We start from the raw sequence: 17299 nt of genomic DNA on the forward strand, positions 1-17299 counted from the left end.
TGTAGACCAGGCTGGTCTCGAACTCACAGAGATCTGCCTGCCTCTGCCTCCCGAGTGCTGGGATTAAAGGCGTGCACCACCACCGCCCGGCCCGTCAATGGATCTTTGTAGGACTCCGCAGACCTCAGCTCCAATCTATGCACTGTGGTTCGTTGTTTCTCTAGTACACTGCTCATTCCTCTCAACGCTGACTCCAAATACTACACAAGAAGTGGCCATACGTGAGGCCACTACAAAACAGCCAGACCCAAGACAGCAAGAATGTAACTGAAGTGGTGGACAGTGAGGGCTACTGTCCATTCTGACCACAGACGGCCTCTAGGAAGGGCCTATCGCTTTGCTTAGGCCTACGTCAGACATACAGCCAGCCTTCCCTGCCACCCTAAGCTCATCTCCTTGCCCCTTCTCCCTGCCCCTTGGTCACTCTGAACCTCCTCAGAAGAAAGCGAGCTGCCTTGGGGAATGGTGCCAGCTGGTGGCTGGCACTGAGAACTGTCTGCTGCTCTTCCTGCTGCCGTTCTTTCTTCCCCTCCTGAGAGAACTCACCATGCTCGGTCCTGTTCTGATTCTTTCAGTGATGATCCCGAGGAATAATCCGAAGTCAGGGCCCACAGACACAATCCTTTTCCCTGAAAATGTGGAGAAGACCTGCGCCTGCCTCACCAGGGCCCACTAGAAGCAACAGATAAGAACATGCACTGTGAACAAATGGGCCCTCATGGGGCAGAAAACTGTGCACCCACTGCTCAGCTGAGGCCCCATCTTGGGGGTCAGGACGTCAAACATGTTTAGTTCAGAGATCTGTGGTGGGTAATCAGTGTGCCCTGGACAAACCAAGTCCACTAGAGATGACTAGCAAGCCTTCCTCGGAGGAAAGAGACACACATGCAGGATTTAGTTTCAGCTCGTGCCCCGTGCACACTGCAGTTTTCCATTGGGATCACAGAAATTAGCCTCTCACTAACTGACCATCCTGACCACCGTGCCCTGATAGGCCTTGTAGTTTCCAAGGCCTCCACAGCTCCATGGGGACCTAGCTCTGAGTCACAAGAGGGAGGTGACAGTCCTGGGAGGCTCTATTGCCTCCTCAAATGCCATCTTACTGTGATAGAGATCTCAAGGGGCCTAATGAAATTACCTCTTTTTATTCTTCAGTAATAGGCACAAAATTAGATGGACTGACCCCTGCTTCTCTCCCTTAAGCCTTCTTTATTACTTTCAACCACAATTCTCTCTCCTTTACACGGCTCTGAGACCCAAAGACCCACAGGCCAATGGGATTAGTAACTGATGGCTTGGTTGTCTCAGCGGCTCTCCAGAGGGACCTTCCTCTTCCCCCGGGTGGGGTCACCATCAGTTCAATCTTCATGCTTCAGAGACGTCCGCTTTGAACAAGATCAGATAGTTCCCCACCCCGGCCTGCTGGTCTGCCCACCAGCACAGCTGCCCCTACTTGCTCAGGGCATTAGCATCAACTCAGCCAGAAAGGCCGAGGCAAGAGGAGGGTCAACGTGGTTAATTGTCCACCAGGCAACCACACAGGCCCCCTAGAGCCAGCACCTCAGGAGGGCTGACTGCCCCCATATACAGTAAGTGGACTTTGAACCCAGCAACAAGGAGAAAGAGAAATATTGTCCCCAGCATGCTGGGCTGCAATAGGAGTTTTGATTCTGTTTGTCAAATTGCAGCCACAAGGGGAAGGGAGCTTGTTGGTGGACATGGACAGTAGAGCTGTCCATTGAGAAAACAAGGAAGGAGCCACAAGTCATCAGCAGGGCTCCTGGGACAGCCCATGGTTTCCTGCTCTGAAGAACAGTGGACTATCCAAGAGAATCCCAGGGCTCAAAATTGCAAAATAGAAAACTGCTCTACTCTATGATACAAAATGGACGATACAAAATGCATGGAATTTACTCAGTATCATTGAAGAAGATATGGGGGAAGAAAGTCCTAATTTTGGATTTTTCTTTGTACATAGTTTTGCTCTGTAACCCAGGCTGCCTTAAATTCTTCATGCCTCCTAAGAAAAGTTATCCAAAGGGCCTCTTCCCAGCTCAGGTCCACAGTCTTAAAAGACCCTAAAGAAGGAAGAGCTATTGCTTAACTGAAAGAGGCCATAAGAGTGTAGAGAGCAACATCTTTATAAAGCAAAATGCTTAACATATTCCACTGGAAATGGACCTTTCCTGGAAAACGGATCTGCAAATCTTTCCAACCAACAACAAGATCCAACAGTGGGTAAGACGCCAGCCAAAAAATTACAGCTGACAGCTACCTGATCCAAGAAAAAGTACTCCTAAATTATGCATTGATTGTGATCTGGAAATAGAGGCAAGCAGACAGAATCCAGAGATGTCCATCAGGGAACCTGCTCTGCCTGCTCTTGAAAGGCTATTTCGGAAACTGCTTTCTCTGTTAGGAGCTACATTTTAAAACAAACAACAACCAAAACTAAAAAGGGGCCAGCAAGATGACTTGGTAGTTATGTCATTATGACATTTGACCACCTGAGTTCAATTCCCAAGACCCACATGGTGGAAGGAGAGTCAACAACATCTAAAAGTTCTCTTTTTCTCTGTGTCTGCCTGTCTCTCGGTCTCTGTCTCTCACACACATGCACAAACACAATGTAAAAAATAATAACAACCATGAAGCCTGATTGTGTAAAGGGATAGAGTTTAGATATGTACGCATGTATATACTTATGTATGCAAGAAGTATGCATGCCATGTATATACATATGTATGTGAGAATGTATGTATTTGCTGCTACCTCCCAGATATCATCTCAGCACTAAATCAGAGCCCATAGGTTAGTAACCCTGGAGCCCCAAACTAGTAGACTAGTAGCTACATCCACTGACTATTATGGCTTTGGTTGTTTCTAAATATCTCTCCCCGAAGTAAAGCTCCACACATCAGCACCCTTGAATCAGTGTGCTGGGACAGTCATGTTAGAAATGCGCAGACCCAGATCTGTACATTGGACTGACTGGGCACCCACAGCCCCATCTTTAGAAAGCTCTCGCTGAATGAACATACAAATCCAAAACACACAGAACCAACTAAGAAACTCTGAAGAAAATTAGCAACCAGATATATTACTCGGGCTCTCAATTAGGATGATGTGAGATTTAACTAGTGATCCAGTTGTGGCAGGCCTCCAGGCATGTCACACACCCAGCCCGGTGAGAAAGACAGCCCAATTAATATGAAGGTTTGACATTCTTTGCTGTTTTTAAGATTTAATATTTTTTTTTAGCCATACATGTGTCTATGTGTTGGGCAGCACATCTGGATGCAGTGCCTGTGGAGGCCAGAGGAGGTCACCAGATTCCCTGGAGCCAAAGTGCCAAGCAGTTGCAAGCTTCCTGATGTAGGTGCTGGGAACCAATCTGACCTCTGCAAAAGCAGTTTAGAGCAGGACACTAAATGCCCCAGCTAGCTCTCTAGCCTTGGTCTGTTTTTGTTTTCCTGGCCTGCTAAGAATATTAAAACAAGATTCTCTGAAAGTCAGCCCCACCTCACCAGAGATGCTCATTGCTCACTCTAAACTCTCAGGCGCTCCCCATGTGCCTGCCAGAAAGGGTAGGGACCAGGCACCCCAAAAGCCCCGCACACTGCTTCTTTAGAGATGGTACAGCAGATTTTAACAATACTTCCAATTCCAAAGAGTCCAAGACCAGCTCACGCTTTAACACCTGAACCTTTTCCTTTCCACTTACTTTCTGGGTCTATTTTCAAATGCAGTAGACCAACACTGCATGGAGACTGGAAATTTCCAGGCAACGGTGAAATCCTTATTCTCTCTTCAGGTCCCAGAAACATTAAAACCATGAAGAGGAGAACTGGGAGTCAAATTCCTGCTGCTGCCTTGTCTTTTGCTAACTTCTTTTTGAGGTGCTGTACAGTAGAAGAGGCCATGGGTACAGGCCTGCTCTATTGCAGCCGCCACTACTGGCCAGACAGCTGGAGGGAGTGCATCCATAGAAGCAGACAGATAACCCCTTTCTCTTTGCTCCAATGCAGCACACACCCAGAAAAGTGACTGGGAAAGACCCCAAGTTGAGCTACTGCAGGAGCAGGATGAGAAGGCAGAAGAACAGATAAAACCTTAAGGTCACATTTCCCTTCATGGCAACAGTCTTGATTAGATTTAAGTAACACTCCCATGATTCAGTGAACTCAGTCACTCCCCGCTCCTGGAAGGATGCTGCTCCCACTCTGACTCCAACACTTAGGTGAACCACTTGGGAAGGCGCTACTCCCAATTCACAGGATAAAGCTGCCTCATCCCAAGGTGTCCAGTGTGACTCAGAGCATTCAACACACTGAGAAGTAAGGGGGACCCAACAAGCTCTGTCCCAATGCTTCTATCACAACAATCAAAATCTATAGTTTGAAACAAATGCCTAAGTCCCTGAAGGGCTTTTTATTTCTTTCTGGATAGCCAGTTGGAAAACCTCATGTCTGTTCCCATATGCCTACACATGCAGATACAAGACTGAGTGCTGGTCTGCATGCCAATGCTTGACGGGTCTTATGGGTCTTGATTGACAATGTTTCTCCAAGGACAGTCAAGAGTGCTGGCTGCTTATGACCCCATTCTGCCCCATGACCAATGTCACACTATTCAAGAAGCAGACAAAATGCTACCTTCTCATCCTTTCCAATCAGGAAAAGAATAAAAACTCTTCCTGATTTAATAAGATTATGCAAATGGCCAAGAAATTAATCTACAAGACACTCTACAAATTACGAATTTTAGAAACACATTGTTTCTTGCGGTTGGAGGGGTAGGATGCTATGCCTCAGTTTAGTTTTTCTTCTGACTGTTACTTATTTGATAATTGAACATCTGTTCTATGTCAGGAACCACAGGAGATGGAAGATGACAGCCAAAGGAGCAAGGAAGCTGAGTTCAACCCTGAAAGGGCATGGAGTCATGTAGATATAACACTGCCTATTCTGTTGGACAGCTAGGGGAAGCCATACACCAAAGAACCTTTCTCTAGATAGTTTGATAAGAATGGGTAAGATTTTGATTGGGCCTTAAATGAAGAAATGAAAGCACTCATTACTTCAAATGCTGAAGAATGAGAAGGTTGGCAAAGCCAAGGAGGAAGCCAGTGAATTAAACATTTTATTTTCATTTTTTGTTTTTATTCTGTGACCAGATGCTTGACAGACACAACTTAAGAGAAGAAGGATGTACTTGGGTTCACAGGTTCAGAGATTTCAGTGCCCAGTCCTTGTCTTCATTGACCCTGGACCTACGATGAGGCAGAACATCATGGCGGCAGGAACATAGAGACAAGGAAGCTGTATGCCCATGCCAGACAGAGAGCAGAAAGAAGGGGATACAGAAGGGAAATGATAAGATTTCACCCTCAAGGACATGCCCCCGATGACCTACTTTCTCCAGCTTAGTCCTACCTCCTAACGTTTCTAGAACTCAGCAAAATAGAGCTACCAGTTAAAGACCAGCTGTTCAACACATAAGCCCGAGGGGGACATTTCACATTCAAGCCATGACAGCCGCTTGGGCAAGCATCCCCAGGTGACTTACAATGCAACAGGGGCTGAGGACCACTTTCTAGCTTTCTCAGCGAGCACGTTACCCTTCCTTTAACTATCTCTTTCCAGTGACTAAGAACTTCGGATGGCTACCAAGACAGACTGTCGTGCTATTCTAAGACAACCTAGCTATGCATGAGTGAACCCAGGAACCAACTCTTATCTATATGAAGTGTCTCTTAAAGGCAGGAATGCCAGGCCATCTGTGAACTCAAGAGTCTGCTTTCTCATTTACCGGAAAAATAATGGAAAAGGCACATGTGTCAACTTGGAACATCTCATATAATGGTCCCAGTAGAGACTTACAAGTCATGGCTATGGCTTCTTGGTCTCAGAGCAGAAGATCTGGCCAATGTCACTTGACCAAAGGGTTGGAGTCCTGATGTTAGCTCAATGTCTAGTGCTCAACCTACCTGAATGTTGGTTGCATCCCCTGAAGTTATAGAGATTAAGACCTCCTATATGGTCTGCACTTGATCTTCCCTGTGACTGAAGTCTTAAGAATGAACACATGTCAGGTTTCCTGTCCTGAGGGAGTTCACAGACCAGAGACAGAGAAGGGAACAGGCAGCAGTTGGGCCCCAGAAACAGTGAACAGAAGCCAAAGTGAAGACAACCTGACCCAGGAGTCTCACAGAGATGATTCAGAGAAGCTGGAGAAACCTCTCCCAGCACATGAGGCAAGGAAGCATGCGTAAAGCTAGAACACAAGCCAACAGCATGCTAGCAAAAGGAACAGTGACAAAATGGGATGCCCTGGAAGCAGCAACAGTGAGCCATAACCCAAAAAGTACTGCAGATGCAAAAACCCTTGCAGCTATTTTAGGAGAGCTGGGATGGTGTCTTAAACGCAGGGTTCAGAGCTGGCCTAGTCTATAACCCAGCACAGACATTGAGGGCAAGACTTCATACTCAGTTGAAACCCATTTCAACTCAAAAGAAAAACATAGCTCTGGTTTTGTGGAGGTTTGGAGCAGTTCCTAGGCCTGCAGAAACACTGCACAGAAAAGCCCAGTTTACCCCTGGTGTGGCGCAGGGTCAGCATCTTCCCAAGAAAAGCCTCCACTTTGCATTTCGAGCAAGCAGACATGTTGTTCTCTGATGATGTTTTTCTTTCTACCTAGGCACAGAATCTGAGCGCTCCAGCAAGGAAACACTTGGTCTGGTCAAAAGAGACAAGATTCTTGTATGGTCACAAAGACACCAAAGCCCAGGATCTACCATGTATTCCAGGATCAAGAAGAACCAGCTACCTGTCTCACTCCGGCAGCTTCTACCACTTCTCACCCATGACTAAGAAGCATGTTTCTCTAAGATGGAGATCAATTCTCACATGTTTATTTTCCAGAGCTCTTGCTTTTCTTCCTAAGAAGTGGGGAAATGGGATCCAAAGCATAAACACTCAGATCAACACTGACCATGAAGAGAGTGGATTGGATATTCAGTTTCCAGGGAATGGCCCTCGCATCATGACCACATGGAAGCTGAAGGACCTCACTGTGTGTCACAAGTCCACAGGTAGCGTTGGAGCAGTGAGGACACCCAGGGCACATAAGGAATGCTGCTAATACCAGATCTCCTGCCCATAGGACCTGTGCATATTGCAACTCAGAGGTCCGGCCCCATCCCGACGCTGGCTCCCCGCACCGTGGTGCCCACTCTTCCTGCTACATCCACCCTGACGCCAACACACAGACTATTTCCCACTTCAGATGCTTCCTATGCTGATGCCGCCCTTTAGGTGCAGTCAAAGCATATCTGTAGACGCGGAGGTTGGCGTTGCTATAATGATGGACGAGACCACTGCCTCAGTCTCCCAGTTCACTTAGATCAGATCCCAGCTGGTTCGCAGAGGATGGGGAGCCTTTGATGTCCCTTCTGTCCACCCATTACTTCAGACGGAGATGCTCTTTATCTCAAGGGTCTGAGTCAACATGGGGGAGGGGATGGGGACCTCAGTAATGAGACAGCCTTCAAAGCCTGCAGAGGCCCAATGCTTACAACCCGGTTATCTACGAGAACGACCCCCACCCCAGTCCTGGAAGCCCTTAGTAATCAGCGCCCATTCCTAAACATTCCTAAAAATAAAGGCTTTGGGGAAGTGACTTCCAACGGTGCTGACACAGCACTCTCTGATTTGATACCACTCAAACTATCAGTTTCTTCATAAGGGCAAGAGTGTCAAAACAAAACTGGAGACAGCTCCCCAGGGCCAAGCCAGCTCTTCACAATCTGGAGAGGAGCAGGTGAGGCTGGCCCAGTGCCTAGCCAACAGCTCAGGCTCCGCCTGATTCTAAAAGCCATTTAGAAGAAGCTTTGTTTACAAAATGTGGGTTCTCAGGACCCAGTCCAAAACTATAGGTCAGAACCCCAGGGGAGGGCCTGGGAATGCAAATACCTAGCCAGCACCCAGCAGAGAGCTCAGCGAGGTTGAGAATAAAGCTCTGGGGAAACAATCAGCAACTTTGAAAATGCTTTGTAAGCACATAACTTCAAAGTTACAGGGTGTGTGGGAAAAATGCAGGTTTAACTGAAGGAACTTAAGAGTCTTCTTTCTCTGAACTTGTGGCACAACCAACAGGCAAGGCAATGGATTTAGCCCGAACCAAGCCACCCAACAGCCATATTATACCACACCACAAAGACCTCAGAACTGCCCTGCCCTACCTTAAGGACAATTTCTGCACAGCTGCTCCTGTGCAGAAAGAGCTTCGAGGCCCTCAATCCCAACCCAATAAAAGCAGGCAAACTGTTCCAAGCCAGACTCCACAGGCTCTGGCCAGGCAAGGTTCGGCCTTCACAGCTTCAGCTTCGCCACACCAGGTGCAGCACCACCAAGAGAACTTGCTAGAAATACAGAGACTCTCCAGCCCCACCCGCCCTGCTGGGCCAGACTATATTTCAACAAGATTCCAAGTGACACCATGAAGCCCTGCTGGAAGAGATGAGAGTTCCTGGTGAGGGTTTACTCCTGTCACTCTCTGTCAGCCCGCCCTTGGACCGCCAGCCCACCCAGCCTCCAGTTCTCCCTGGCCTCCGCGGCTCCTCCCACTCTTCACTCCAGGCCTGTCAGTCCTGCTTTGTCTGGGGCCAAATCCCCCTCAGCCTGGCTCAATGACTGGATGACACTCCAGAGTCCCCTTCTGAGGGAGTTAAAAGGAGTCAGGAAGTGCTGCCTGTCCGTCACACTGGCACCTGGCTCTGCTTCTGCATCCCTTCCCTGAGGAGACAGGCATACTGGCCCAGGACCATAAATCAGCAGGGACAATCCAGAGTCAAACAATGCCATGGAATGCTGGCTCTCTGGGTTCCAGCACGAAGTTAATGAGGTCGAGGTCACGGGTATGATTAGCTTCCTCTGGAACTTGGCACCGACTTCAGCCCTCTGCCCTCAGGCGGCCTGCAAGTGTCCCCCGGGTTCCTGGGAGGACTTGAAAGGACCGACAAGGAGAGGCCTGCAGGGCACCACCAAGGGAGGCCTCAAAAGACCTCAGTGACCAATAAGCAAAGTTCACTGAGGAAACAGACAAAGCCCTGAGGGAAGGCTGGCTCGAAAGATGACAAGGTCATGCCAATTATCAGCACAGGGTAGACACACCAGAACCGAGAAAGCTGAAAATTTACTTTAGAAATGGCAAGTCTTGTGGCCAAGATTATTAAAACTTGATTTCTATCTATCTATCCATTTATCTATCTGTAATTTTATACCATGTATAATGACATACTTAGGTCATAATCCATTGGCCAGGATATTTTAAAATCAAACATATATGTGTATATATACATATATATGTATATATACATATATGTATATATACATATATATGTATATATACATATATATATATATATATGAAGTTAAGTTGGTGGCAATTCAAAATTTTTTTCTTAATGTTTTAAATCCTAGAAGCTTTGTTGATAAAGGTGGCTGGTGACAAGGTCACCATTTTCTTAGATCCAAAGCCTTTACAGCAGTGTGGATCCGACGATCATCTATCCTAAATAGCCCTGGCCAGCCAGTCACACAAGGTGTGCGCAGAAACTGCCACCCCTTCAACATCACCACCACCCCTTGGGTCATTATTTGATCTGGTGTGGCCTCTTGGCCGGTGCTGTCCCTACCTACGGTTCTTGACTTTGTCCCACAGATTGAGAATTCCACACAGTCCTTCTGCTTCTTTGGATTCTGCCCTTCCTCTTTACTAATTTAGAGAAGAGCCACGGACCTAGGCATAAACTGGAAAAAACCCACATGAGCAGCCCATACACCCTAAGCACACCCACTTACCAAATGAAGACTTGGATGAAGCTGACCTACAGACCCCTATTAAGAGGCACGCTGTGCCCCGTCACAGCCTGGATCTGCATAGTCAGTAAATTAGTAGGAGCGGGTACCTTCGAGGATGAGGCGAGAAAGAGTGTCGTTAGGAACATCCACTGATGGGCCTCACTGTACACAGATGGTCTTCGAGGAGGGTCTAATGGCCAATCCCACGAAAAGAGCATGATCTGAAATGATCTTCAAAGTCGTGAGCCATGTTTTTCCAAAGGATGTGTTTAGTACACGAACCGCAGGCCTTTATAAAATGCAAGACATTTTATACTGACCGATCCAATGTATGACTTTTCAGTTTCTAAAACTTGATCGCTATCGGCAAAGGGCGGGGGGGGGGGAATCCAACTTTTTAAGAAGTTGTTTTGGCCTTCATCAGTGTGTACCAGGTGCCACTAATCTGCAGATAGAAGAGGCCACTGTCGACGCAGTCAGAACCTTCCTTAAACACCTGGCTCGCTGCCGCCAGCGCTGGAAAATAACACACGTGCTCAGTCCAGCGCTGCCTCGCCAAAGGAAGCCTGAACTCCAGGAGCCCCTGACAGCACAGCTCCGCAGGAAAGAAAGAAAATGCTGAACAATAGAGCCAGCAGAGGAAAGGGAGCCCCTCTAAACTTTCCAGGCATGTGGGAAGGGCTTGCAGAAGCTATTTCAGACCCTCTGCTGCCTCGGCTTCTCCTGAAAGCAACAACAATTCCAAACCCCCTAGCTTGCCTAAAAAGTACTTAAGTTAGGCCTTTCTATCAATTAGACAGAAATACCAAGATAGATTAAAACTCTAGCCTATATCCTTCCAACCCAGTGGAGTATGGGAGGCGAGGTACCAAACTGTCCACAGACAGACGATGGTTCATCAGGCCACGCTGGACTTACCCTAACTCCACGGCAAGAAGAGAGGACAGGGTTGTACACAAGTTAAATAGCATGCCAGTGATCCCACACAGTCATGGGGTCAACTTGGCACCCTTTCAATGATTCTGCAAATGAATGAAATTTAAATGAACAGCAATAACCCCCCAAGGAAGCCACACACACACACACACTCCCAGCAAAAAAAAAAAAAAAAAAAAAGCAGTTGATAAGCTTGTTCCCCTCTCGAAGGTGAGACTTGGAGAAGCCTGGTAGCGCTGCCCATCAGAGAGAACGCGGAGCGCAGATGTGCAGAGCACGCAGGGCCGAGGCAGGGGACACGCACTTCTGAGACAGGTGCTGCCAGTCTTCCACCAACAAGGAGAGAAGCGTGTGGCTGCTGCTTTCGTGTATTAGCCGGGGTTCCACAGCCTCAGGCTGATTATTCCTAACTGAAATTCTCCTCATGAGGAAAGGATAAACTTTCTGTACTGCCGCTATCACCTCACTAGTGCCGAGTGTCGTTCCTTAGAAATGGTGTAAACGCCCGACACTCTGCATGTCAGTGTCAGAACCGAGCTCAGGGTTCAGCGCCCACTGTTTCATAAACCACATAAAGTTTTTAAAGTTTGGTTAAACCTAACAAGTTCACCCCAAGCAAACAGCTCTGAAGTCCTCTTCAAGTTCCCCGGAATATTTGATTAGTGTGCATAAAAACCGCCAAATGAATAAGATGTGTTATTGAATCAAAATCAGAACAAAGTCACGTGAAGAACAGGAAAAGTACACCAGGGTTCCCCTTTCTGGCCAACCATGCCTTCACGTCGGAGCTGGTTGTTTCTCTTGACCTAGCTGGTGGTTTAAGGTTAAACTGAGAAAACAGGTGGATAACATACCTTTTAAATTAATTCAGGGTAGTGTAGACTTACACAAATGTCACTCATAATCTTAGCTAGTGAAGGTCATTGTGTGTGTGTGTGTGTGTGTGTGTGTGTGTGTGTGTGTGTGTGTGTACACGAACGTGCACATGCACATGTGAGCTAGAATGTTCAGGCTGCTATTAAGAAATATCATAGACCGGGTGGTCTAAAAAAATACACACTATTCCCTCATTGTGTCCACAGAAGGAAAGAGCTCAGAACGGGGGACCCTCTCTCAGTACCTCACTGAAACCTAAGCCCCTCCTGGAGGCCTTCCTTCCTGGTGTCTGGCTTCAACATCTGGATCTAGGGACATGCAAACATCTGCCACAACATACATGTGCAGGGACGGAATCCATTTCCTTAGCTGCACACCCTCGGTACTAAACACACTCAGAGCCACTCTGTGAGGACCACAGGTCTTCCAGTTCAAAGAAAACAGATCCCGTCAAGCCCGCAGGATGGCATCAGTCTGAGGTTGGCCACGGAGGCCAAGGGTCAGGAGCTTAATTATTCCCACTCGGGCCTGTTGAAAGGAGACGACATTTCAAAAGCTTCGGTCACAAGGACACAAAGGGCTCTCACCTGCAGCACTAAAAAGACATTTTTCTGAATGACAGGAGAGATGAATGGGCAAATGAAAAAACTGGACACACCCCCAAAATTAGAAGGAGCCACACAGGGCAGTCACCTGATCAAGAAATAACTGTTTTGTTAAGAATGCCTTTGTTCGCTTTTGCGGTCAACAGGCCCGGCGACGGAGGGAGGCTGCAGCCCTGCGGCCAAGCGACACGACTCTGTCCCGGGCCCTTTCACCCTCTGTCTGACTTCCTGTCTCTGCAGCCAGCAGCAGGTTCACACACCTCTAGAAGGCTCCAGTTCAGTTTTCAGTTCAGACGGACTCAACTACTCTTTGTCATCTGTCTCTAGATGGGGTCCTCACAAGTGCTCCCTCCCCGGAAGTCCCCATCCCCGAGGCCTCTCTCTAGGGAAAGCCCAATCTCCAAGGTTCTCTTGGCCCCACTCCTATGAAGCCAGGATTCCTGCAGCATGGCACTGGCTACCCTGTCCACACCCTGTGGAGCTCTTTGAAAGTACAGGGAGGCCTCAGAACCTGTCCCACTGGAGAAGCTTCAAAAACATCAGCTGAATGACAGGATAAATGAATGAACGAATGAACAAACTGGTATTACCATCCCTCATCAGGAGGAGGAGCACAAGGAACAGTTCCCATCCTCGAGAAATAACTGTTTTGTTAAGGGCGTCTCTGTTCACTTTGCTCTTAGGTGTCTACTACCTCAAGGCATACGTTAAGGCTGTTTTTTGTTTTGTTTTTAGTGAATTCTGGAAATTAGGCATTTACGGACCACCTGTATCTTTCTAAGACTAGTAAGCACTGAGTATAATATTGATTTTAGCATTCTTGGGCAGTGTTTATCATGTTCACCACTATCGAGTTTTTAAATTGTTTTCTTTCCAAATAAAAACATGGATATTTATTTTGATGGGATGTGGGGACCTAAGAATCTGCCAGCACACAGAGCATAGGTCTGGAATGATGAGCCCTCTGAACCCCAGCTCTCAGGGACACACAGATACTGAACTACAAAACGCCTAGAAGAGGTGGCCCAGGAAAGGCCAAAAAAATGGAGTCTGTAAGTTCTAGAAAGGAGTGGATATTTCTAGGTATGGACCATCAGAGGCATGGCTCAACTCAGTCAATCATCTGAAAATCAGGGTATCCTCACATTCCCCTAACCCTGGGGACTCAGAGTGCTGACAATCGTTAACATTTTCTGAGCATTCACTGTGCATAGGAAACCATCTCAAGCCCCAAAGATATCACTTAATCTTCCAAGGACTCTGACTTGAACTTGTTACCACCATTTTCAAAAACTTTGGTTATTTTATTTTTAGCATTTTAATTCTGTGGATATTTGTGTATCAGTGTATGGGGTTTGTATATATGAATGCAGTGCCTGCAGAGGCCAGAAGAGGGTATTCAATCCCTAAGAGCTGGAGTTACAGACAGTTATAAACTACCCAATGCTGGTGGCGGGAATCCAATCCAGTTCTCTAGAAAGCAGTAAGCACTATTAACTGCAGTGCCATCTCTGAGATTTATTTGTGTGTGTGTGTGTGTGTGTGTGTGTGTGTGTGTGTGTGTGTATCTGTATGTATGTACACATGTGTGAGCAGGTGCCTTTGGAGGCCAGAAGAGACCCTGAAATGCCTTGGCGCTGGAGTTACAGGCATTTCTGAGCCTCCTGATGTGGGTGCTGGGATCAGAACTCCAGTCCTCACGGCAGAGCAACAGGAGCTCTTCACACCAGAACCATTGTTCCAGCCATACCACCACTATTTTATAGACACGGGGACCAAGGCTGAGAACAAGAAAACAGCCTGCCAAATGTTCACACAGGGATTCACACAATTAGCTCAACAGACTGAATCCGAGTCTCCTAAAGACTTTTTCTAAGATTGATTTTCAATTCCATCTAGGTGTGTGTCTGCATTTGGGTATGTGCACACGAATGCAAGTAGCTATGGAGACAGAGGCACTGGATCCCCAGGAGCTGGAGTTAGTTGTTGAATTACCTGCGTTGGGTTCTAGAAAATGAACTCGGGACTTCTGGAAGAGCAGCAAGAGTTCTTAATGACTGAGCCAGCTCCCAGTCCTGTGAATCTCCTCAATTTTAACCCTCCTACGTTGGCAATTCTTTGCAGTGATGATAATACAGAAGATGGACACAACTTTTGCATACACATACACACACACACAAACACACACCCCTGAAGTTTTCAATTCATTGTTTTGTGACCATCTCCTGCTGTAGATTTTCCTCCCTGCCTTGCTCAACCCCTGCAGGCAGCAAAATCTCTAAGTCCCTATCTCAGCTGTTAGCAGGTGCTATCAATTGTGAGCCATACACATGGATAAACAGTGTGTATTATTTTTTCCCATAAGGCACTGCTTTCTCTCATCTACAAAGATCCCTTTTCCCCCCACAGACAAATGACGGGTTCATGTATCATGACTCAAATTCTATTCACAAATGTTCGTTTGCAGTGTAATTACTCTCCTAACTAGCCAGGCTTCAAGACAAATGAGCAGCCCCCTCCCCATCCGCCTGCACGCACAATGCGCCACCTCCCGCCAGAAAATGCTACCCTGCCACAGACCACAAGCCACAGTGTCTGCTCTGTGTGACCACTTGGAGGTTGGAGGTAACTATTACAAAATAAGATGTTGTTCTGTATTGCTTTAACCCTTTCGAATATTAGTTCATCAAGATCAGATTTCCAACATAGGCTGGAAATCTTGACTGCAGAAGGATTTTTGTCTTCCCCGTCTTTAAATGATTTAATCGTCGCGAACGTGTTCTCTATCTTAATTTGAAAAGTCTTTTTTTTTTTTTTTAAGTGATTAGGGGAGCAGCAGAAAAAGCAAGATAAGTTCTCCTGTCTTCTCTTCCATCTGGGCAGGGAGAGCTCTCAGAGAATGAAAGTCCCTTCGAAGGAAGTCTGGGTTACTCTACGGCTCCCCCACACCTCGCCGCCCTCTGGCTCCACACACTCGCGGGCAGTGGTTCCACTTTTCCTTAAGGGTCACCAGCTATAATCTACAAGCACAAACAATCACGGCACAAAAATACAGGAAGCTTCCCCGGGATAGGGCATGAGGATGAGAGTCTCTGCCTTTCTCTCACTCCACGACGGATTTCCATAAAAACCTCTGAAGCTCCTGAAATAACAGAAAAGTTGAGCCGGCTTGGAGAAAATCTTTTCGCTTTTCTTAGTTCAGAGAGCACAAGACCGCGAACAGCCAGAGAGAGAAGGGAGCCGGGCGGGGGTAGGAACTGCATAAAAACCTGTCCTTCATCCGCCCCAGATACGGTGTACTTCCCTCACCCCCACGTCCGCCCACCTCCTCTCCAACCCTCACCCCCGGTCTCTGTGCTTGCCACAAAAAACATGCAGCGCGGGTCCGAGATGCAGCTGGGGTCTGTGGCCAGTGAGACCCACGCGGCACGGAGCAGGACTTGCAGCTCCCCCAAAAGAAGCAGTTCCACGCTCAACTTCGTCCACGTCTGCTGCCGGCGCTACAGCGGATCCTTCCCGCCCCGGCACCCGCCGTTTGTCCCGCGGCGCCCCCGTGCGCTGTCCGGGGACCGTCCCCCTCCCGGGTTCCCCGTGCCTCGCCTACCTGGCCGGGGACGCTCTGAGCCGGGAGCATGAAGCCTTCCCCAGCCGGGCTCTCCGTGCAGCCACCTCGCTGCCGCCTCGATCTGGCCCTTGCGGACCCGCACGGGCGAGGGAGGGAGCAGACGAGGGTCGGCGGCGCCGGGGCGGAGGCCGAGGGGCGGGCGCAGCGGGAGGAGGCGGCTGAACCTCGCAGTCAGGCCGGCCGCTGCCACTCAGCATCCCCGCCTCCGGCCGCCGCACGGGGAGGGGTCGGCGAGGCCCAGCCTCCGGGGCGGGGGGGGGGGGTCCTGCAGGGCTGGGAATGGTGTGCGCTACACGAGATCCCTGCGAGAGGGGTCCCGGAGCCCTACCGGGTCCCCTCCTCATTCACTTTGGAGGAGCGGTCTCTGGGGCGCTGATCGTGGACCGGATCCGGCGGGGCGGGAAGAACGTTGGTCGGTGGCCCTGGAGAACCGCAAGCTGGAGAGGGGGCTGCAATTTCCAGGTCCTGCTGCTGTCTACTTGGGGAAACTGTGCAAGCAGTCACAGACTGTTCCCAGCTTAGGCGCTTGCTTCCAGACACATCCTCCCCGCACTCCAGATAGTTTTCGATGGATATCGAAGGCATTTTAGCCAGTCTGAAAGGGATCCTTGTCCAGACAGGAGACCCACCAACTCCCCGCCACCACCCCCAGGGGTAGGAGCTTAAGACAGAGTCAAACAGTCAGGGATTGAATCGTCTGCATTCATTGTGTAAGGATTGTGTAAGGACAGAGCTCAGCCAAGAAATCTTCCTTTGTATCCCCCCACCCCCACCAAATTTCCCCCCAAACTCTCAGACAGTTGTCCGAGATGCTTCTATACACCAAGGCACAGACCCAGTCGGTTGGGGATTTTTCTCCTCCACGGTCAGGCGCAGTTTGCATGGGCTTTTTGCTCTTGAAGTCTTTGCACTTGACCCGCTATTTCTGAGCCCACCTGAATTTGTCCTCTTCAGTGGCTCCCTCCTGCCTTCCGTCTCTGTTTGTGTACACTCGCACCTATCTGCACAACCTTACAGGTTAATGGCTCTGGAACACCACTCAGCAGGCCACTTCCTATGTGAGAAATCTGAGGCATTTTGCCAAGAAAAGAAAAATACTGTTTTTTGGAAACTCCACTACTGAAAGCCATGGCCACAGCTGGCCCACTCACGGTATTGTAGATAGCCTATGTGAAGTCACCCGTGACCCTTGGTTGGAGAGGAAACATGCAAATGAGATGGAGCCGGTTTGTGGTGCTTCACATGCAGAGGTTGCCACCAATTAACAACTGCAAGCACAAATGCATCTGATGCATCTGCTCTGTCTAGAAAGGGTCCCACAAGGTCTGTGCCTGTATCCATGCTGAAGTCGCTGATGCTGTTCCCATGACATCTCCCATAGATGAATCCCAGT

At 48.4% G+C, this 17299-nt stretch overlaps 1 protein-coding gene across 1 annotated transcript in view; it reads right to left on the reverse strand.

Annotated features, from left to right (window-relative positions):
* Lhfpl2 (LHFPL tetraspan subfamily member 2) overlaps positions 1-15992 on the reverse strand; it is a 157026-nt gene extending 141034 nt beyond the window's left edge. The window contains exon 1 of the mRNA XM_005356485.2: positions 15886-15992. The gene's annotated coding sequence lies outside the window, so the exon portion shown is untranslated. The remainder of the gene's footprint in view (positions 1-15885) is intronic.
* Between the last annotated feature and the right edge of the window lie 1307 nt (positions 15993-17299).

The sequence above is a fragment of the Microtus ochrogaster genome, chromosome 19 (assembly GCF_000317375.1).
Source record: "Microtus ochrogaster isolate Prairie Vole_2 chromosome 19, MicOch1.0, whole genome shotgun sequence".
Lineage (NCBI taxonomy): Eukaryota > Metazoa > Chordata > Mammalia > Rodentia > Cricetidae > Microtus > Microtus ochrogaster.